General features: G+C 43.0%; 1 long non-coding RNA gene across 2 annotated transcripts; it reads right to left on the bottom strand.

Annotated features, from left to right (window-relative positions):
• Window positions 1-1,894: 1,894 nt before the first annotated feature.
• LOC127327512 (uncharacterized) lies at window positions 1,895-5,838 on the bottom strand. 2 transcript variants are annotated; one of them, XR_007868591.2, is made up of 6 exons: window positions 5,701-5,838; window positions 5,336-5,531; window positions 3,887-4,292; window positions 3,611-3,726; window positions 3,471-3,512; window positions 1,895-2,676 (listed from the first exon to the last, which is right to left on the bottom strand). It is a non-coding gene; the product is annotated as an uncharacterized lncRNA (long non-coding RNA). The 2 variants fall into 2 exon arrangements; XR_007868592.2 differs by having other exon boundaries at window positions 5,709-5,833.
• Between the last annotated feature and the right edge of the window lie 16,681 nt (window positions 5,839-22,519).

The following is a 22,519-nucleotide window of genomic DNA, read 5'->3' on the forward strand; positions in this document are numbered from 1 at the left end:
TTACATGGAAGGTATTAACCGGTGGTTTATAGTATACCATAACGGCTAATACACAAGAAAAGGAAATTACAACGGTATTGTCTAACACCCCCTTATCTAAGCCTTGGAATAAATGGAAAGGTTGAGATTACGCTTGAATTCTGCAAAGTTCTTGATTGGTAATGCCTTAGTGAAGCCATTGTCGATTTGATCCTTGGTAGAGATGTGTCGAATGTCAAGTAGCTTGTTTGCAACCCGTTTGCGAACAAAATGAAAATCAATTTCAATGTGTTCTGTGCGAGCATGAAACACCAGGTTGGCCGATAGGTAAGTGACACCAAGGTTATCACACCACAAATATAGCTTTTCCCTGAGAGTAATACCAAGTTCTTTTAGCCTAGCTTCGACCCATATGAGTTCGGCTGTGGCATTGGCAAGAGCTTTGTATTATGCTTCGGTGCTTGAGCATGACACGGTGGCTTGTTTGCGAGCACTCCAAGATATCAAATTTGGACCAAAGAAGATGGCGAAACCTCCAGTAGAGTGCCTATCATCAAGACAACTGATCCAGTCTGCATCTGAAAAAGCACTAAGAAGAGTAGAGTGAGATTTTTTTAAAGTAAGACCAACATGAATGGTACCTTGCACGTATCTCAGAATCCGCTTTGCGGCTGTCCAATGGGCTGCGGTAGGAGCATGAAGATATTGAAAAATTTTGTTGACGAAGAAAGATATGCCGGGACGTGTCAGGGTGAGGTATTGGAGACCTCCCACAATACTCCTGTACTGAGAGCTATCGGCATTGCCAAGAGGAGTGCCATCAGTTAAGGACAATTTTTCCGACTAGAGAGCAGGGTAGGATAAGATGTGAAGGGAGTCATTCCTACACGTGTAAGCAATTCATTGGCATACTTCTCTTGAGTCAATAGGATTCCATCTTTTGTCTTCTTGACTTTGATGCCCAAGAAAAAATTCAAGTCACCAAGTGTTGGAGATATGCCCAAGAGGCAATAATAAAGTGGTTATTATTATATCTTTGTGTTTATGATAAATGTTTGCATCCCATGCTATAATTGTACTAGTTGAATGCCCGTGCGTTGCTACGGAGCCTTGAATTTTTATCTCCTTGCACATCTAAACGCACGTATAGTTCCCGGTTATATAGAACATGCCGATGGAGGCACATGTTTAATGAAGATTTCAAGGATATTAGCTAATAGAAAAAAGTATTGTTTTCCTATATCTGTTCCCTAGTTATTTTTCTTCTTGTGTCACTCACTTGTTTTTTTAAATAAATGTATACACATGCCAAAAGTATAGGACCATCTGATTTCGTAAACTGAGAACAATATAGGCCCTCCTCCATCCATGAGAATATATCGTCTCTTTGCTTTTCTCACCAGCCCATGACTTCAGACGATGCCACATTCAACAACAAGAATAATGGTGAGTTTTTCACTGCAGTCTTGTGAGGTGTGAAAATCTAGCAATTTTCCATAATAGTTTTGTAAGGTTAAGAATCTCCAAAGGAGGCTCTGTTTGTTTAATTACTTAGCCAGTCGTTCAACTCAGTAAAAACCTCTTGACTTGGGATTAAACTAATACAAAAAGGAAGAGTAAATTTTAAAAAGTTTATATTCTCCTATGTTTAACACTCTGAGTTCAAGAACTGCTACAAAGTTCACCAAGACAAACAAAAGGAAAATATATGAAAAATCAAGCCAAATAATTTGTTTGGATATATTTTTTTCAAGGATCAATAGTCCAGTGTATGTCTCTATATGTAGAAGCATAGGAAGGTGCCAGTGCGTTGCAACACAATTTGTATATGTAAGCTGTTTAAAATTGTGAGAAATACAAAACGAGAGGACAACCATAAACCAAGAGCTCCAGAACAGAAACAATGCCCAACAAGTGCGCAACAAAAATAGGACTTAGAAAGTGATCAGAATGAGTGATGAGAATGTGTAGTTTTGGAATGTGTCGCCACAATCACCACCCTCGTCATCCATCCACCCTTTACAATGATAATCACACACAAGGCCCCTTTGGATTCCGCGACCATCACTGCATTAGTTCTTCTCACCCTTTCTGTTATGTGCCTCTTTGTCCGTCTCTGTACTTTACACCCGCTCCTGCTGTGCTGTCACTTGATTAAATTGGAAATAGTAAACATTGCATAAAATTGAAACAACACACGATTTTCATCCGCTAAGGATGCTACTCTTCCATCAGCATAGAAAATACCCGTAAGTGCTTGAGAAATGTGTCACCTTTTAGAATATATTGCTGATGGTAAAAAATACAAAAAAGCTTTATTTTACTGTTCTTGGATTCTTAGTGTAGCATACTGCAAAGTCTAGTCAGCAGTGCACGTGTCTCTAGTTGTTCAAGAAAAAATCTAGTAGTGAGAAATGGAGCAAAGAAAATTATCTACCTTGATGATAAGAGAGTTCTGACACAAACCTCATGATTGTTAAATATACACTTGCCCACAAAAACAATTGCATACAACCATGGAGTCTGAAAGTTTCAGGTGAACAGTTAACAAAGAATCACCAGACGGAGAAAGAATAAAGAGGGATAAATTATTTTCGCTGCTTCACCTGTAACTCATCCATCACATTCGCAACCTGAGATTTATTTATTTACGCTGCTTCACCAGTAAGGCAGTAACTCATCCATCACCTTGTCAACCTGAGATTGGATTATTTAAAAGCAGATTAGCTCAATATCAAATAGGAAAATGCTAATTAACCTTAATTAGCAACATTCCATACTCAATCAAGAAAATCATATTTAAAATCCTTAAGAGAAACCTGCCTTGCTTCAGTACTAAAATAAATTAAACAACATCTTCCGCCCGACAACTTCGTTTATGGCCAGTTCGGCACATGCAACAACTGGGCAGAGAGCCACTACACCGAGGGCGCAAAGCTCATCAACTCAAAGCCGTGCGTAAGGAGGCGGAGAACTCAGACTGCCTCTATGGTAGAGGCCATGTGTCTCGCAGTCTGTTCATTCCTTCATTCCTTCTCTGCACTCATTTCTCTACAATCTGCATTTTTCTAGTTCTGTTTTTTCTAGAATAGAGGAGGACATCTTGATATCTTCGGATTCGTCGGGTATACTTCTAGCAAGTATAGCGTGAAATTCATGTTTGATCAAAACTTTGCAAGCGAATTAATAAATTTATCCGATTGGTGTAAGCGGGAAGTTGGGAATGGATTCTCAATATTGATGGTTATCTTATTTTGGTAATTAAGGACAAAATTCCTTCTCATTTATTGGACTCTTCTGTCATGCAGTAGAATGCCAGTGTATATTGCACGAAAAACAACACGGTCCACTTGGCAGCATTTAAGAACATTACAGACCAAGCACACATTATTTTGGTGTTTCCAGCATCTCAGATGATGGATCACACAATTTATGTTTACCATTTGCCACTGTTGGTATGAGTAGGGAATTAATTCTGATGAAGAACTAACCTTCGAACACAAAGCCTGTCAAGTACTTGTTTAACTGGAAGCCTTCAAGTAAGAGAAAATTGACTCAATGGACTCTCCCAATCTACTGTACTTGAACAAATTTGGACAACGAGACTAATAAATTGGAGAACACGATTTACCTCAATGCAGTCTTCCAATCTACAGTACTTGACCCCTGCTTAAAAAAAGTCATGTCCTTCTTGCAAACTGGTTTCTCACTCAAGGTCCTGCTGCTCCTCCATGTCCGATACAAAATCTGTATATATGAAACAGCAAAATACCAAATAGCGTACGGCAAGCATCAGAATGAGAAAAACAATTCGTTTAATGACAATTGGCAACAAGAACAGATATTTTAAAAAGAAAGAGCAAAATACTAAGAAGGCAAGAGCCGAAAAGATGAGATATCATCGTACATTTTTTGTACTGGTCACGCAGGTCACCACCATGACGAGCTCCACTATTTTTTTAGGAAATTACCATGGAGTGGACGGTGTTTGCCATCGAAGTACTTCGATTTCAGCAGCAGGAAAATCAAGGGCCATGGCTTGAGCTGCTTAATGAACCGCTTCTCATGACATCCTCCCCCAAACTCGCATTAGAGGTGAATGGCGAGCAGGATCGGGGATGCGACTGGGCGCGTGGCGACACCCATAGGCCCCCGCTCCGAATCCAGCGCTCGAGCATCTCCATCGTCCAAGGAGTAGGCGGGCGAATGCACCGAGGCTTTTCTTACGCAGGGAGAGCAGGCGAAGGCAAGATGGAGGCGGCGGAGAAGAGATTGGGCGCAGTGGTGCTTCCATGCGGTTGGCCTTCAAAGCACTGAGATTAACCAAGGAATATATGACGAGGTAACTGAAAATAGAGTGATATCATCACAGTAAGCCACTGCCCATCTATCATCATATCCATAAAATAATTTAGGAGGGACGAGCATTGGCATCCTATATCCAGCTAAAGTGGTAAGGGGGAATCAACATAGCTAAATATACTTGTGTGTTGCTAGAAAATAACAAATAAACGTATATAAACATTATTTATTTGCCTTCTAACGACAACATGTGCATGTCATAATCAGTAAGAAATGCATATGCCATTTTTGTCTACCAAGTAATAATAACAGCATATCTTTGGAAAATCCATATGGACTAACATATGCATTCAATAAAAGAGTAGGATAAAAGGGTTTCAGTTTAGCTCCACCTAAAATTTCACTACTACACGTTTTACACAGAGGCAACAATAGTACAGTAAGTCAACAACTGACAGATTACACAGTTCTTACCAGCAGTCAGTCACATGGACAAAATAATCCTCGAGAAAGGCTGCCCATCACCTTGCCATTTAATTTAATTAGAACTATTATGTTACCTATAATTTGAATCCACCATGGATTTTTTGGCTTCAAAGAGAACAACGTATTTATTCCCTTTACTTTGTTCCTGGCGTTTTTTTGTACCAATTTAACTAAGCAATAAACAATTGATGCAAACACAAGGTACATAATACCTCAAAAACAAGCACACGAGCCTTTGAATTTGCTCTTAGTTCGGTTCTGCCCACCAGAAACGAGCTATTTTATGAATTTTCATCAGGTTTTGCAACCAAACATTTGCAGTAGCTAACAGTCTTTTCCATGAGACACCCTGAAGTATGCACCCTGAACTATCCCAGATGTGGAAATATGAAGACGTTAATCTACGGAGGTTCTCACCTAGTCCTAAGAATAGGAGAACCAAAAAATGTTTGTGCATGATACTTCATAAGAATTAATTCTAAGATGAGATTGGTTGTTGCAGAAGATATACGACCCTGTGTAAAGCTTGTGTGGCCAGTTACACGAACGGCAAAGAGAAAAATCTAACCGTGGCTAGAGGATTGAAGCATATACTGTCTTCTCCCAAAACTCGTGTATGGGTCGCTGAGCTCCTCTGTTGGTCGTCCCTTGTACCAAAATCGCCAAATTTCTGTCCGTACTCATCTTCTCTCTTCTCTTCGGTGAGGAACAACTCGCCTCTCCTAGCATGTTTGTTCCTCGTACCAAATCACCAACCATGGGATCTGCAAAGATGGGAGGCATATGGGGTCAAAGAGAGAGAGAGAGAGAGGTGCGGCGAGACAGAGAGATTATAAATTTAGAATGGAGCCCTGCTCCGCACACCAAAACGAAGAGAAGAGAGAGGCCGGCAAAGGGAGAGAGGAACGAGGAGGGAGGCCTGTAAGGCTGTACCACACTACCAGTTCCGTCCGCCGCCGATGCCCTAGGTTCCGCCAGATGCGACGGTTGGAGAGCATGTTCAGTTTCACGAACGAGGTTGGGAGATGATGAGGAAGGAAAGGGCAAAGTGTTGTGTTGTATCGCCTCGACGGGTCGTGCAAGCGGGCTTTCTTTGCGTGATGGTTGTTTTAGCGCGGCGCGGCGATTTTTTTAAGACGGGGCGGGATGTGAGTAGGCTGTACGGACGTACCAACCATCTCACCACCTCTAGCCATTTAATATAGTAGAGATTAACCGGAAACATTAATACTTGTGTGTTATGTAAACATAAAAGAGTCCCTAGTAAGCCTCTTGTTAAACTAGCTTGTTGATTAATAGATGATCATGATTTCCTGATCATGAATATTGGATGGTGTTAGTAACAAGGTTATTTCATTAGGAGAATGATATAATGGACACACACCCATAATAAACGTAGCATAAGATCAAGTCATTAAGTTCATCTTTCTATAAGCTTTCGATACATAGTAACCTAGTCCTTCGACCATGAGATCATATAAATTACTTACACCGGATGGGTACTTTCATTACATCAAACGCCATCTCGTAAATGGGTGGTTATAAAGATGGTATTAAGTATTCGGAAAGTATGAGTTGAAGCATATATATAGATCAAGAGTGGGATTTCTCCATGTAAGGGTATATTGCCCCTATGTGTGATTTTGCTAATTAGTGACAACCCCTATGGACTAATGTTTTCATTGAGTTTATATGAAGGAAAATTCCATGGGTACTACTTGTATTTCAAGTGTTGGATTCAAGTATGGATGCCATGAAGATAAAAGATATACCTTGAGTATTGGCATCAAGATCATCGATTTGAAGACATATATGTGATATGATCAAGAAGAAGAAATGAAGGAGTTCTTATGTGGAGCTCAATATTTACCATGCTCTAGCTTATGTGATAAGCAACGAATGATCAAGATCTTGAGTGCTTGATTCCAAGTGAAGAATTCAAGTTATGGCTCTAAGTCGGTGTCATGATAGTCTCATGAGTTGAGCTATGGATTGACTAAGATTTAGAGCATGCAAACAAATAAAGAATTATTTATACACCTCAAGGTTGAGTTGCACAAGTTCAAGTTGAGCATCTCAAGAGGATCTTATGCTTGAATCTTGCCGTCCATTTGGTGATAATGTACATGTGAAGATGTGCATCAATGGAGCTTTCCCATTATGGTGTATGGGGGAGCATTTGTGAGTCTTCGCAAAGTAACAATGATCAAGTGAGACTTTCCGGCTTGAATGAAGCATGAAGCATCAAGATCAAGCGGAATGCTCAAGGCAAAGGTATGTCCTTGCTAGGTTTTCCTTTTACCGGTCTCAAGGTGGTTGTTGGGAGACCGGATTATAGGATAGATAGCCTCACTATCAAGAGGGGCTTTCGGTTGGGTAACTTGATCACATCGTCTTAGGGAGCTCAATCCTTTGCATACTTTGCATATCCCTATTGTTTCTTGGTGTTTCTCTGTGTAAGGTTCTTGAGCTTGTTGCTAGCTTTACAACAAGCATTAATTCATCGAAAATGGAATCCGCATGCATCTTCTACTGTGTTTTCGAGTTTGGACATCTTCACCATTTCTTGACGGTGGGAGACTCCCTCTCTAGAATCTCTAAAAATATCCTATGAGGAGTCTCCATATTTCTGTTGGGGTTCTATTTGTCGTTTTCTTTCCAACAAAATTGGTTTCATGTCAATCGGAGTTTGGGAGCATTTTCTGTTTGAAAGGAAAAGAAAAGGTCTTCAGGGTCCTGCGTATTCTGGCTCTGTCGCTCGGTGCCCGCCCGACCTAAGGTCGGGCTGGACCGGCCATGGCACCGGCTAGCCCGGCGCAAACCGGCTCCTAGACCGGTGCCAACCGGGCACTATCCAGGGAGGTCTCCAGCTTCTCCTGGTGCTGACCCGGCGTACGGTCCGGTTTGGACCGGCCTCCCCGGCGTGGACCGGCTCCTGCTCCGGTGAAAACCGGGGGGCGGGTTCTATATTTCCTGGACTCGCCCCAGTCTCGGCCCGGCGCACGATCCGGTGCCGTCCGGATGGTCCAGCATGTGGCCCGGTCTGACCTGCCCCTGGACCGGATGGCCCGGCCCCTGGCCCGGTTGACCGGCTTCCTCGGCTGATGCTTAGCTGGACACTTCCCTAACGGTTAGATTTCGTCTTGGGCTATAAATAGGCCTTCTTCCACCTTGGTCTCAGTAAGTTCTTTCACTCTCTCTCCTCCATTGTTGACTTTGAAGAACTTGTCCTATCTCTTGATTCCCCACATGATTCTTGCTCATTCTTGAGGGATCTAAGAGAGTAGATCTAGATGTACAACTCCACCAATCATTTTCTCCTCTAAGTGAGGGGAACCCTTTGGATCTAGATCTTGGAGTCATTTGTTGATTTCCTCCTTTGTTCTTCCTCTCTAATCTCATCCTAGCATTTGTTGCTTTGGTGGAATTTGAGTGTGAAGGATTTGAACACCTTTGGTGTTCTTGCTTTGCATCATTGCATAGTGTTGAGCTCTCCACCACGATTAGTTTGAGTGAGAGACCGTGAGCTTTTTACTCTTGGAGGGTGACCTCCTAGTTGGCTTGGTTGCTGCCCCGGTGACCTATTCGTGGAAGATAGTGAAGAGGCTCGGGCTTCTCCTTCGTGGAGCTTGTGAAGTGGTTGTGGAGCTTTCCATCTCCGTAGTGGAGGAAAAGCTAACCATAAGAAAAGGGTCATTATCCTTCGTGGGTTTGGCTTGGAGAAGAAGGTGAGCCTTCGTGGCGTTGGGGAATCCTTCGTGGGACCTCCACCTCTCCAAATGTGACGTACCTTCTTGCAAAGGAAGGGAACACGGGAATACATCTTCGTCTCTGCGTGCCTCGGTTATTTCTATACCCGAGCTTACTTTCCTTGTGATATATATATATATATATCTTGTGCCTATCTTGCTTAGCTCTAGTTGTTGTTGTTGCACTTAGTTGAGCCTAGCAAATTTAGGGTTTGTGCTTGTAGAATAAACATAGTTTAATTCCGCATTCTTACAAGCCAAATCCGTAAGAGTGTTTAAACGCCTATTCACCCCCCCCCTCTAGGCGACATCTCGTCCTTTCAGTCCTTCCTGATGAAGGATAGATATGCTCAGGACCCTCTCGGTGGAATGCCATCTAATTAGCTTGCAAGCATGTGAGAAGGTCACAAGGGGTGACATACCACGGTACGAGTAAAGAGTACTTATCTGTAACGAGGTTAAACTAGGTATAGAGATACTGATGATCAAACCTCGGATAAGTAAAGTATCGCGCGACAAAGGGAATCGGTATCGTATGTAAATGGTTCTTTTGATCACTAAGTTATCGTTGAATATGTGGGGTCCATTATGGATCTCTAGGCCCCGCTATTGGTTATTAATCGGAGAGGAGTCTTGATAATGTCCGCATAGTTCACGAACCGTAGGTTGACACACTTAAGGTTCGATGTCGTATAGTAGATATGGAATATGAGTTGGAGACCTAATATTGTTCGGAGTCTCGGATGGGATCCAGGACATCACGAGGAGGTCTGGAATGGTCCGGAGAATACGATTCATACAAGGCAAGTTATTTTTCGGGGTTCGGAAAAGTTCAGGATTTTTCTGGTGGAAGACCGAGAATCTTTTAGAAGGTTCCGGAGGGTCCACCCATTGGCCCATGACCCCGAGAGGGGCCACCTGAGCCGAGGGGGTGCAGCCTAGCCCTAATGGGCCAGGCGCACCAGCCCTCAAGGCCTAGGCCGGCCAAACCCCCTAGGGTTTAGGGGAAACCCTAAATAAGGAAGGCTTGGGGGAAGGGAAGTTCTCCCTCCCACTTGCGCTAGCCCTAGATGGGTTTGGTCTTGGGGGCAACCCTAGCCGATCCCCCACTATATAAAGAGGGGAGGGGTGGCCGGCCAAGGCCCCCACCTGAAACCCCGGTCTGCCACCTCTCCTCCCTCCTGTTTCTCCCTGCTCCGGCTTCGCCGAAGCCCTACAGGAATTCTCCTCCAACACCACCACCACGCCATCGTGATGCTGGGATTCCGAGGGGATCTACTCCTCTGCTGCTCGCTGGAACAAGGAGAGGAAGGACGTCATCGACACCGTACGTGTGAACGAGTATGGAAGTGATGCCGGATTGCAGCAACAGAACAATCGTCTACATCAACCACGAGATCTGATCTCGTTAAGGCTTTGGATCTTCGAGGGTTAGTCTCTCTTCTTTCTCGTTGCTCCGATCTCATAGATTGGATCTTTTTTCCATAGATTGGATCTTGGTTTTATTCGTCTTTGCGGTAGAAATTTTTTGTTTTCTATGCAACGAACCCTACAGTGGTATCCGAGCCGTGTCTATGCATAGATCTGTTGCACGAGTAGAACACAATGGTTTTGTGGGCGTTGATGCTCTTTTTGTTGTTTTCTTTTCGTGTACTTTGCATCTCGCGGGATGGTGGGATGAAGCGGCCCGGGCTAACCTTACATGACCACGTTCATGATACTTTCTCCACGTTTGACATGCAACTTGTATTGCGTAAGTGGCTCAGCGGTTGTCTGTTTCTCCCACCATAGTTAAGATCCAGTTACAATTTGCACTTGACAACACTTGTATCATCATTGTGGTTCTTGTTCGTGGGTAGATTGGATCTTACTCGAAAGCCCCAAACCACGTAAAACATCAAACACTTTTTAGAGGCGTATAACTTGTTTTTGCATGGGCATGTGATGTGATATGGCTATGTGATTGTGACTATATTTAATGTATGAGAAGATCATTATTCTATTATGGCAATCGGCAGGAGCCTAATGGTTGTCTTTTTTAATTTGTTAAGACCTGCGTGTCTATTTCATCATGTAATAGCTTTATTTCAAGTAGTTGTTATAGTTGCTACTAGTGATGGACAGCCATGAAGCGGCACCACTGACCTTGACGCCATGCTAGTGATGATGGAGATCATGTCCGTTCTTTGGAGATGGAGATCAAAAGCACAAGAAGAAAGGTCATATCATATCACATATTATGAATTGCATGTGATGTTAATCCTTTATGCATCTTATTTTGTTTAGATCGCGACGGTAGCATCATAAGATGACCCCTCTCACTCAATATGAAGATAATAAAGTGTTCGTCCTTAGTATGCACCGTTGCTAAGACTCGTCGCTTTGAAGCATCACGTGATGATCGGGTGTTTCAGATTCTACGTGTGCATACAACTGGTGCAATCCAGATTTGCACATGCGAATACTAAGGTTAAACTTGATGAGCCTAGCATGTACAGACATAGTCTCGGAACACGGGATACCGAAAGGTAGAGCATGAGTCATATGAATGATATGATGAACATGTTGAATGGTTTGCCTTTGAAACTACATCTTCTCTCGTGAAGATCGGACTTGGTGTAGTGGATTTGGTTTGTGCAATCACTAAGGCAACGTGAGGGATGTTGTTTTGAGTGGGAGTTCACCTAGTTAATTTAAGAATTAAAATTTGAATTCAATTTATCATAAACTTAGTCTAAACTCTTTGCAAATATGTTCTAGATCATGGCGGCCCCCACCATCAATTTTAATCAGTTCCTAGAGAAAGAAAAGCTTAAGAATAATGGAAGCAACTTTGAGGATTGGATCCATAATGTGAGGATTATCCTCATTGTTAGAAAAATGCTCTATGTGCTTGATGCACCGCTAGGTGCCCCACCTGCAGAAACTGCTCCCGGTGATGTAAAAAATGTTTACCTCACTCGAAAGACTCATTACTCCACAGTTCAGTATGCCCTTCTGTACGGCCTAGAATCAAAGCTTCAGAAGCTTTTGAGAACCACGACCCTTATGAGACCGCGAGCTCAAAATGATATTTGAAACTCATGCGGCCGTGGAAAGCTATGAAGCCCCTGAACAGTTCTTTGGCTATAAGGTGGAAGAGGGTAGCTCTGTTATCGAGCACGTGCTTAGGATGTCTGGGCACGCTGATGTCTACGCACGCTTCTATTCCTGTAGACAGTGTTGGGCCTCCAAGAGCAGAGGTTTGTAGAACAGCAGCAAGTTTCCCTTAAGTGAATCACCCAAGGTTTATCGAACTCAGGGAGGTAGAGGTCAAAGATATCCCTCTCAAGCAACCCTGCAATTACGATGCAAGAAGTCTCTTGTGTCCCCAACACACCTAATACACTTGTCAGATGTATAGGTGCACTAGTTCGGCGAAGAGATAGTGAAATACAAGTAATGCGGATGATTATGAGTAGTAATAGCAATCTGAAATAAAGATGGCAGCAAGCAAACATGTTACAGAACTTGCTGGAAACGGTGTTTCAATGCTTAGAAACAAGGCCTAGGGATCCTACTTTCACTAGTGGATACTCTCAACAATGATCACATAATAAAACTACTCTACACTCTCTTGTTGGATAACAAACACCATTCATTGTGTAGGGCTACAAAAGCACACCTCAAGCCAGAGTAAACAAGATCCACAACATCCGGAGTTCATATTTAAGTAACCTCTAGAGTGCATAATAGACCGTTGCAATTTAGACCGAGTACTAACATAGCATGCACACTATCACCATCAGCTATGAAAGGGGGAATAGATCGCATCAATACTATCATAGTAATAGTTAACTTCATAATCTACAAGAGATTACAATCATAACCTACGCCAAGTACTACATGATGCACACACTGTCAACATTACATCATGGAGGAGGAATAGACTACTTTAATAACATCACTAGAGTAGCACATAGATTAATAGTGATACAAATCTCATCATATGGATCTCAATCATGTAAGGCAGCTCATGAGATCATTGTATTGAAGTACATGGGAGAGAGATGAACCACATAGCTAACGGTAGAGCCCTCAGCCTCGGGGGACAACTACTCCCTCCTCATCATGGGAAGCAGCGATGGCGATGAAGATGGCGGTGGAGATGGCTTTCGGGGGCAATTCCCCGTCCCAGCGGCGTGCCGGAACAGAGACTTCTGTCCCCCGAATTGGAGTTTTGCGATGGCGGCGGCTCTGGAAGGTTTTCCGTATCATGGCTTATTGTTTTAGGGTTTTCGCGACGGAGGCTTTAAGTAGGCGGAAGGGCAGCCTCGGAGGGGTCCTGGGGGACCCACACACTAGGGGACGCGCCCCCCCTTGACCGCGCCGCCATGTGGGGTGGGGCCCCTTGGCTCCCCTCTGGTCCCTCTTCGGTGCTCTGGAACCTTCCGTGGAAAATAGGACCCTGGGTGTTGATTTCGTCCAATTCCGAGGATATTTCCTTTGTAGGATTTCTGAAACCAATAACAGCAGAAAACAACAACTGGCTCTTCGGCATCTTGTCAATAGGTTAGTGCCGGAAAATGCATAATAATGACATAAAGTATGTATAAAACATGTGAGTATCATCATAAAAGTAGCATGGAACATACGAAATTATAGATACGTTTGAGACGTATCAAGCATCCCCAAGCTTAGTTCCTACTCGCCCTCGAGTAGGTAAATGATAACAAAGATAATTTCTGAAGTGACATGCTATCATAATCTTGATCAATACTATTGTAAGCATATGTAATGAATGAAGTGATTCGAAGCAATGGTAAAGACAATGAATAAACAACTGAATCATATAGCAAAGACTTTTCATGGATAGTACTTTCAAGACAAGCATCAATAAGACTTGCATAGGAGTTAACTCATAAAGCAATATATTCTTAGTGGAAAGTTTTGAAGCAACACAAAGGAAGATATAAGTTTCAGCAGTTGCTTTCAACTTCAACATGTTTATCTCATGGATAATTGTCAACATAAAGTAATATGATGAATGCAAATAAGCAAGTATGTAAGAATCAATGCACACGGTTGACACAAGTGTTTGCTTCTAAGACATAAAGAAGTAGGTAAACTGACTCAACATAAAAGTAAAAGAATGGCCCTTCGCAGAGGGAAGCAGGGATAAAATCATGTGCTAGAACTTTTCAAGTTTTGAAATCATATAGAGAGCATAAAAGTAAAGTTTTGAGAGGTGTTTGTTGTTGTCAACGAATGGTAGTGGGCACTCTAACCCCCTTGCCAAGCAGACTTTCAAAGAGCGGCTCCCATGAAGGACGTTATCTCTACCAGCAAGGTAGATCATCCCTCTTCTCTTTTGTTTACACATGTACTTTAGTGTAGGTTTTTTATTTTTGGGTGACACTCCTTCCAACCTTTGCTTTCTCAAGCCATGGCTAACCGAATGCTCGGGTGCCTTCCAACATTTCACATACCATGGAGGAGTGTCTATTTGCAAAATTAAGTTGCTTACTGATGAATCAGAGCAAAACATGTGAAGAGAATTATTAATGAAGGTTAATTAATTGGGGCTGGGAACCCCGTTGTCGGGTCTTTTTGCAAAATTATTGGATAAGCGGATGAAGCCACTAGTCCATTGATGAAAGCTACCCAACAAGATTGAAAGATAAAACACCACATACTTCCTCATGAGCTATAAAACATTGACACAAATAAGAGATAATAACTTTTGAATTGTTTAAAGGTAGCACATGAAGTATTTACTTGGAATGGCAGAAAAAATACCATGTAGTAGGTAGGTATGGTGGACACAAATGGCATAGTTTTTGGCTCAAGGATTTGGATGCACGAGAAGTAATCCCTCTCAATACAAGGCTTAGGCTAGCAAGGTTGTTTGAAGCAAACTCAAGTATGAACCGGTACAGTAAAACTTACATAAAAACATATTGCAAGCATTATAAGACTCTACACTGTCTTCCTTGTTGTTCAAACCCTCACCAGAAAATATCTAGACTTTAGAGAGACCAATCATGCAAACCAAATGTCAACAAGCTCTACAGTAGTTCTTCATTAATAGGTGCAAAGTACATGATGCAAGAGCTTAAACATGATCTATTTGAGCACAACAATTGCCAAGTATCAAATTATTCAAGACATTATACCAATTACCACATGTAGCATTTTCTGTTTCCAACCAAATAACAATGAACGAAGCAGTTTCAACCTTCGCCATGAACATTCAGAGTAAAGCTAAGAACACATGTGTTCATATGCAACAGCGGAGCGTGTCTCTCTCCCACACAAAGAATGCTAGGATCCGATTTTATTCAAACCAAACAAAAATAAAAACAAACATACGCTCCAAGTAAAGCACATAAGATGTGATGGAATAAAAATATAGTTTCACTAGAGGTGACCTGATAAGTTGTCGATGAAGAAGGGGATGCCTTGGGAATCCCCAAGATTAGATGCTTGAGTCTTCTTGAAATATGCAGGGATGAACCACGGGGGCATCCCCAAGCTTAGAGTTTTCACTCTTCTTGATCATATCATATCATCCTCCTCTCTTGATCCTTGAAAACTTCCTCCACACCAAACTCAAAACAATCTCATTAGAGGGTTAGTGCATAATCAAAAATTCACATATTCAGAGGTGACACAATCATTCTTAACACTTCTGGACATTGCACAAAGCTACTGAAAGTTAATGGAACAAAGAAATCCATCCAACATAGCAAAACATGCAATGCGAAATAAAAGGCAGAATCTGTCAAAACAGAACAGTCTTTAAAGATGAATTTTTCTGGGGCACTAAACTTGCTCAGATGAAAATGCTCAAATTAAATGAAAGTTGCATACATATCTGAGGATCACGCACGTAAATTGGCAGATTTTTCTGAGTTATCTACAGAGAACCCTGCCCAAATTCGTGACAGATAGAAATCTGTTTCTGCGCAGTAATCCAAATCTAGTATCAACCTTGCTATCAAAGACTTTACTTGGCACAACAATGCAATAAAATAAAGATAAGGAGAGGTTGCTACAGTAGTAACAACTTCCAAGACTCAAATATAAAACAAAGTTGCTGTAGTAAAATAAAAACATGGGTTATCTACCAAGAAGTGCTTTCTTTATAGCCATTAAGATGGGCTCAGTAATTTTAATGATGCTCACATAAGGATGAGTATTGAAGAAAAAGAGAGCATCAAAAAGCAACTTCAAAACAAATTTAAGCCTAACCCACTTCCTATGAAAAGGAATCTTGTAAATAAACAAATTCATGAAGAACAAAGTGACAAGCATAGGAAGATAAAACACGAGTAACTTCAAGATTCTCAACATGAAGAGGGGAAACTTAATATTATTAAAATGCATATAACCATGTTTCCCTCTCTCATAATAACTTTCAGTAGCATCATGAACAAATTCAACAATATAACTATCACATGAAACATTCTTATCATGAGCTACATGCATAAAAGTATTACTCTCCACATAAGCATAGTCATTACTATTAATTGTAGTGGGAGCAAATTTAACAAAGTAGCTATCATTATCACCATAATCATCAAATATAGGAGGCATAGTATAATCATAATTAATTTTCTCCTCAACAGTAGGTGGATGATAGTCATCATTGTAATCATCATATATAGGAGGTAAAGTATCATCAAAGTAAATTTTCTCCTCCATGCTTGGGGGACTAAAAATATCATGCTCATCAAAACCAGCTTCCCCAAGCTTAAATTCTTCCATAGCATTATCAACAATGGTGTTCATACTAATAACATTGCTACTAGCATGCAAATAAGGTTCCATAGGTTTTTTAATTTTCGCATCACACAATTTATGTCTTAACTCAGGAAATAGATTAAAAAGCTCACTGTTATTTTCCATTATGCCTAACTAGTGAACAAGAAACAAAAAGATGCAATTGCAGGATCTAAAGGAAATAGCTTCGAGCACTCACACACCGGCAACAGTGCTAGGAAATAGCTTAGTAGTCGGAGGATGTGAATACCTTTTACCTTACCTCCCCGGCAACGGCGCCAGAAAATAGCTTGATGTCTACGCACGCTTCTATTCGTGTAGACAGTGTTGGGCCTCCAAGAGCAGAGGTTTGTAGAACAGCAGCAAGTTTCCCTTAAGTGAATCACCCAAGGTTTACCGAACTCAGGGAGGTAGAGGTCAAAGATATCCCTCTCAAGCAACCCTGCAATTACGATACAAGAAGTCTCTTGTGTCCCCAACACACCCAATACACTTGTCAGATGTATAGGTGCACTAGTTCAGCGAAGAGATAGTGAAATACAAGTAATATGGATGATTATGAGTAGTAATAGCAATCTGAAATAAAGATGGTAGCAAGCAAACATGTAACAGAACTTGTTGGAAACGGTGTTTCAATGCTTAGAAACAAGGCCTAGGGATCCTACTTTCACTAGTGGACACTCTCAACAATGATCACATAATAAAACTACTCTACACTCTCTTGTTGGATAACAAACACCATTCATTGTGTAGGGCTACAAAAGCACACCTCAAGCCGGAGTAAACAAGCTCCACAACATCCGGAGTTCATATTTAAGTAACCTCTAGAGTGCATAATAGACTGTTGCAATTTAGACCGAGTACTAACATAGCATGCACACTGCCACCATCAGCTATGAAAGGGGGAATAGATCGCATCAATACTATCATAGTAATAGTTAACTTCATAATCTACAAGAGATTACAATCATAACCTACGCCAAGTACTACATGATGCACACACTGTCAACATTACATCATGGAGGAGGAATAGACTACTTTAATAACATCACTAGAGTAGCACATAGATTAATAGTGATACAAAGCAAATCATATGGATCTCAATCATGTAAGGCAGCTCATGAGATCATTGTATTGAAGTACATGGGAGAGAGATGAACCACATAGCTAACGGTAGAGCCCTCAGCCTCGGGGGAGAACTACTCCCTCCTCATCATGGGAAGCAGCGATGGCGATGAAGATGGCGGTGGAGATGGCTTCCGGGGGCAATTCCCCGTCCCGGCGGCGTGCCGGAACAGAGACTTCTGTCCCCCGAATTGGAGTTTCGCGATAGCGGCGGCTCTAGAAGGTTTTCCGTATCGTGGCTTTTTGTTTTAGGGTTTTCGCGACGGAGGCTTTAAGTAGGCGGAATGGCAGCCTCGGAGGGGTCCTGGGGGACCCACACACTAGGGGGCGCCCACCCTTGGCCGCGCCGCCATGTGGGGTGGGGCCCCCTTGGCTCCCCTCTGGTCCCTCTTCGGTGCTCTGGAAGCTTCCGTGGAAAATAGGACCCTGGGCGTTGATTTCGTCCAATTCCGAGAATATTTCCTTTGTAGGATTTCTGAAACCAAAAATAGCAGAAAACAACAACTGGCTCTTCGGCATCTTATCAATAGGTTAGTGCCGGAAAATGCATAATAATGACATAAAGTGTGTATAAAACATGTGAGTATCATCATAAAAGTAGCATGAAACATAAGAAATTATAGATACGTTTGAGACGTATCACACGCGAAGAAGCTCAATGACTTGGAAATAGTCATTCCTAACCAGTTGGGTATTCATCGTGTCCTCCAATCACTGCCACCTAGTTATAAGAACTTTGTGATGAACTACAACATGCAATGTATGAACAAGGAGTTGCATGAACTCTTCTCCATGCTGAAAACTGCTGAAGTGGAGATAAAGAAAGAGCACCAAGTGTTGATGGTCAACAAGACCACCAGTTTCAAGAAACAGGGCAAGCCTAAGGAAAAGGGCAACTTCAAGAAGGGCGGCATGAAAGTTGTTGCGCCTCCTAAGAAGCCCAAGGCTGGCCCTAAGACTGATATTGTGTGCTATTACTGCAAGGGTGATGGGCACTGGAAGCGCAATTGCCCCAAGTACCTGGCTGATCTGAAGAGCGGCCAAGTCAAGAAGAATGGTATATTTTGTATACATGTTATTGATGTTTATCTCACTAGTAATCGTAATAGTGCATGGGTATTTGATACTGGTTCGGTTTCTCACATTTGTAACTCGAAACAAGAGCTGCGGAATAAGCGGAGACTAGCGAGGGACGAGGTGACAATGCGCGTTGGAAATGGATCCAAGGTCGATATGATCACTATCGGCACGCTCCCTCTACATCTACCTTCGGGATTAGTTTTAAATCGGAATAATTGTTAATTGGTGCCTGCGTTAAGCATGAACATTATATGTGGATGTTGTTTATTGCAAGACGGTTATTCGTTTAAGTCAGAAAATAATGGTTGTTCTATTTATATGAATAATATCTTTTATGGTCATGCATCTGAGATGAATGGTTTATTCTTATTAAATCTCGATAGTAGTGATACACATGTTCATAACATTGATGCTAAACGAATTAAATTGAATGATAATTCTACATATATGTGGCACTGTCGTCTTGGTCACATTGGAGTGAAGCGCATGAAGAAACTCCATTCCGATGGACTTATTGAATCACTTGATTTTGAATCACTTGATAGATGTGAAGCACATCTAATGGGTAAAATGACTAAGACTCCATTCTCTGGCATAATGGAGCGAGCTACAGACTTATTGGAAATAATGCATACCGATGTGTGCGGTCGAATGAGAGTAGCTTCGTGTGGTAGTTATCGTTATGTTCTTACCTTCACGGATGATCTAAGTAGATATGGGTATATCTACTTTATGAAACATAAGTGCGAAACTTTCGAGAAGTTTAAGGAATTCCAAAGTGAAGTATAAAATCAGCGTAACAAGAAGATTAAGTTTCAGCGTTCTGATCGCGGAGGTGAATATCTGAGTTACGAGTTTGGCATGCATTTGAAGAAATGCGGAATACTTTCACAGTTGACACCGCCAGGAAGACCACAACACAATGGTGTGTCCGAACGTCGTAATCGAACTCTCTTATATATGGTTTGGTCTATGATGTCTCTTACAAATTTATCGTTATCGTTTTGGGGTTATGCATTAGAGACATCCACATTCACTTTAAATAGGGAACCATCTAAATCCGTTGAAACGACACCATATGAATTGTGGTTCGGTAAGAAACCTAAGTTGTCGTTCCTTAAAGTTTGGGGTTGCGAAGCTTATGTAAATAAGTTACAACCTGACAAGCTTGAACCCAAACTGGAGAAATACGTCTTCATAGGATACCCTAAAGTTTGGGGTCTAGCACATCTAATGATTATTTTGAACAATCACATGAAGATGTTACTGAGAAGGATGACAATGAAGCTCCTATACGGAGCAAGAGACAGAGGATTGCAAAATCCTTTGGTGATGATTTCATTGTGTACCTTGTGGATGATACTCCCAAATCCATTGCAGAGGCATATGCATCTCCAGATGCAGATGACTGGAAAGAAGCTGTCTTCTTGTGGATGATACTCCCAAATCCATTGCAGAGGCATATGCATCTCCAGATGCATATGACTGGAAAGAAGCTGTATAAGCTGTTTGAAAAACCTGTCCATGAATGGCTGTATGAGCTCTTGATGGACTTGCCTGTGTTCGAAAAACCTGTTCCATCAATCCTTTTGAATTGTGACAACCAAACCGTAATTGTCAAAGTGAACAATTCGAAGGATAACGCGAATTCGTCAAGACACGTAAAGAGACGTTTGAAGTCTGTCAGGAAATTGCGAAACTCCGGAGTAATAACTGTTGTGTATATTCAAACAAACAAAAACCTGGCAGATCCCTTTACAAAGGGACTATCACATAATATGATAGAAAGTGCATCGAGGGAGATGGGTTAGAGACCCGTTGATGTTACACCATAGTAGTTACCCAACCTTTGTGATCAGAGATCTCGTGAATTAGGATCTGGGAAGAACAAACTAGTGGTTTAATTGAGAGTATTATGTAACCCTCTCTATGTGAAAATGCACAACTCTCAATTGCTGTAAGATAGGTTGGTAACAAGCCTTAATGTGTTTATGTTGGCTATTTTAGCAATGATGTTGTCCTAGTGAGCACTCTTGAAAGAACACACATATATGAGTTCGATTGTTAAATGTCGCAATCTATGAGATTTGGGTGATCTTTAGTAAACTCATGAAGAGACCACAAAGTATGACGCGTATGCTTCACCCGCGGGGTAGGCTACAAGCAGCCATGTACTAATTATGACTTTGAGTGAAACCTGTTCATGCAAAACTTGCAATTCAAGGCTTAGTCCATTGTTCAAGTGTGAATAGATGTAGCTTAAGGGCATCTCCAATGGGGCGACGCATTTCGGACGCCCAAAAGTGGTCGCGAGCATCCGTTTGCGTCGCCCCACGGACATATTTTGTCCACGCGTCCGTTTACGTCTGGGTGTGCTCCCACCGGGGCGACCCATTTTTAGATTTGCAACGTATTTAAAAATATAAAAAGTTGTACATTTAAATGCATAAAAACTATACAATGTAGATCTAGAAGGCTAGACTACTTGCTTCCGGACGGGCCGGCCCCGTTGTTGCGTCGCTCCATCACCTGCTTCTCCGCCGCCTCCCGTGCGGCTGCTATGGCTCGGTGCGCCACCGCGCCCACTTGCAAGCACTGCTCCAGCCTCGCGTTCGCGGCGTCATCCTTGAGCGTCTCGAAGGACTCGACTATTGCTCTCTGCTCCGCCGCCCTCTCCTCTGGGGTAGGCGCATCAGGGTCATCGAAAGACCATGATATGTCGGAGTCGGACTCCTCTGCGGCTGCAGCGGCCGCCAGCCTGCGCTGTTCCATCTCGGCATCGAACGTCGCGTGGGCCGCCCGCTCCTCCTCTGCTTCCTTCTCCGCGTCAGCCAGGTACTTGGTGTCCCTGACCGGGTCGAGGAGGTCGCCCGTGTTGTCGTCGGGGTCGAACTCCTCGTCGGAACTCGAGGCCGGGGGAGGTGGAGTGGAAGGTGTAGGTGGAGGTGGAGGCGCGGCAGCCTGGCCGCGGCCCGCGTTCCTCATGGTGGCTGTGGCGGAGTCTGAGCGGAAGCGGCGCTACGGTGGAGGTTGTGCGGCGGCTAGGGTTTAGTGGGGAGGAGATGAGATGCTACCACCCCTGTTTATATAGATCGAAGGCAGGGCGAGGGCCGCGGCACGCGTGGCATCGGCATTACTTCGTGCGTAGAGGTAGGCGACGGCCGCGCGCCACGCGAGGCATCGCCATTTACGCGGCACCGACTGCCGAAGCGACGCCTCGGCGCCAGTACTGGAGGAGAAGACGCATCGACGTTGGATCACTGCCAGGCGGGCCAGACAAAACATCCGCCAGACGCGAGCGGACACTTTCCGCGTCCACGCAGCGTCCACAGAGACGAATCCGAGGCACATATTTGGGCCAGGTTTGCGTCTCCGCGGATGGCCCGGTCACTTTGCGTCGCCCCGCTAGAGGTGGTGCCAGACGCATTTCCGATCACGGCGGACGAAAACGGTCGCTCAACGTCCGTTTGCGTCGCGCCGCTGGAGATGCCCTAAGGTTCTAGGCGGAAGTTCAACTTAACAGTCTCTGCTGAAACACTAGTACATAAACAAGCAGCGAGTATTGGTAAATCTAAATCTCTAAATGAGGATTTGAGATCTGGTGGGGGATTTTTGAAATAAATGGGCTAAATCCTTTGGCCCATGTAGTATTTCCGTTTTCTTATAAATCTCAAAGCCCACATAGTGGCATCCCATGTGAGTTTGAGCACAAGTTGGTGCCACCTCATTAGGGAGTGGCAAGAGGTGGGAAGTTTAGTCCCACATGAAAAGTTGGGAGAAAGTTAGACCACCTTATAAGGTGGGTTATTCCACCACTAGTAAGTGAGTGAGAAAACGAGTGGCTCACGCGCGCTCCTCCTCCACCTTGATCGTCTTGACTCGACTCGACATGACGCGCGCCACGCTCGTGGTGAGTGGCCTCGAGTCGAGACTTTCCTATCTTTTTGCAGTTCAGGAAAACGAATAGATTTCTAGACGGACGCGTCGCAGTTAGTCGGTTTCGGTCGCCCCCGGACCGTGGGCTATCTATAACC

This window comes from Lolium perenne, chromosome 1 (assembly GCF_019359855.2).
Source record: "Lolium perenne isolate Kyuss_39 chromosome 1, Kyuss_2.0, whole genome shotgun sequence".
NCBI classification, from domain to species: Eukaryota; Viridiplantae; Streptophyta; class Magnoliopsida; order Poales; family Poaceae; genus Lolium; species Lolium perenne.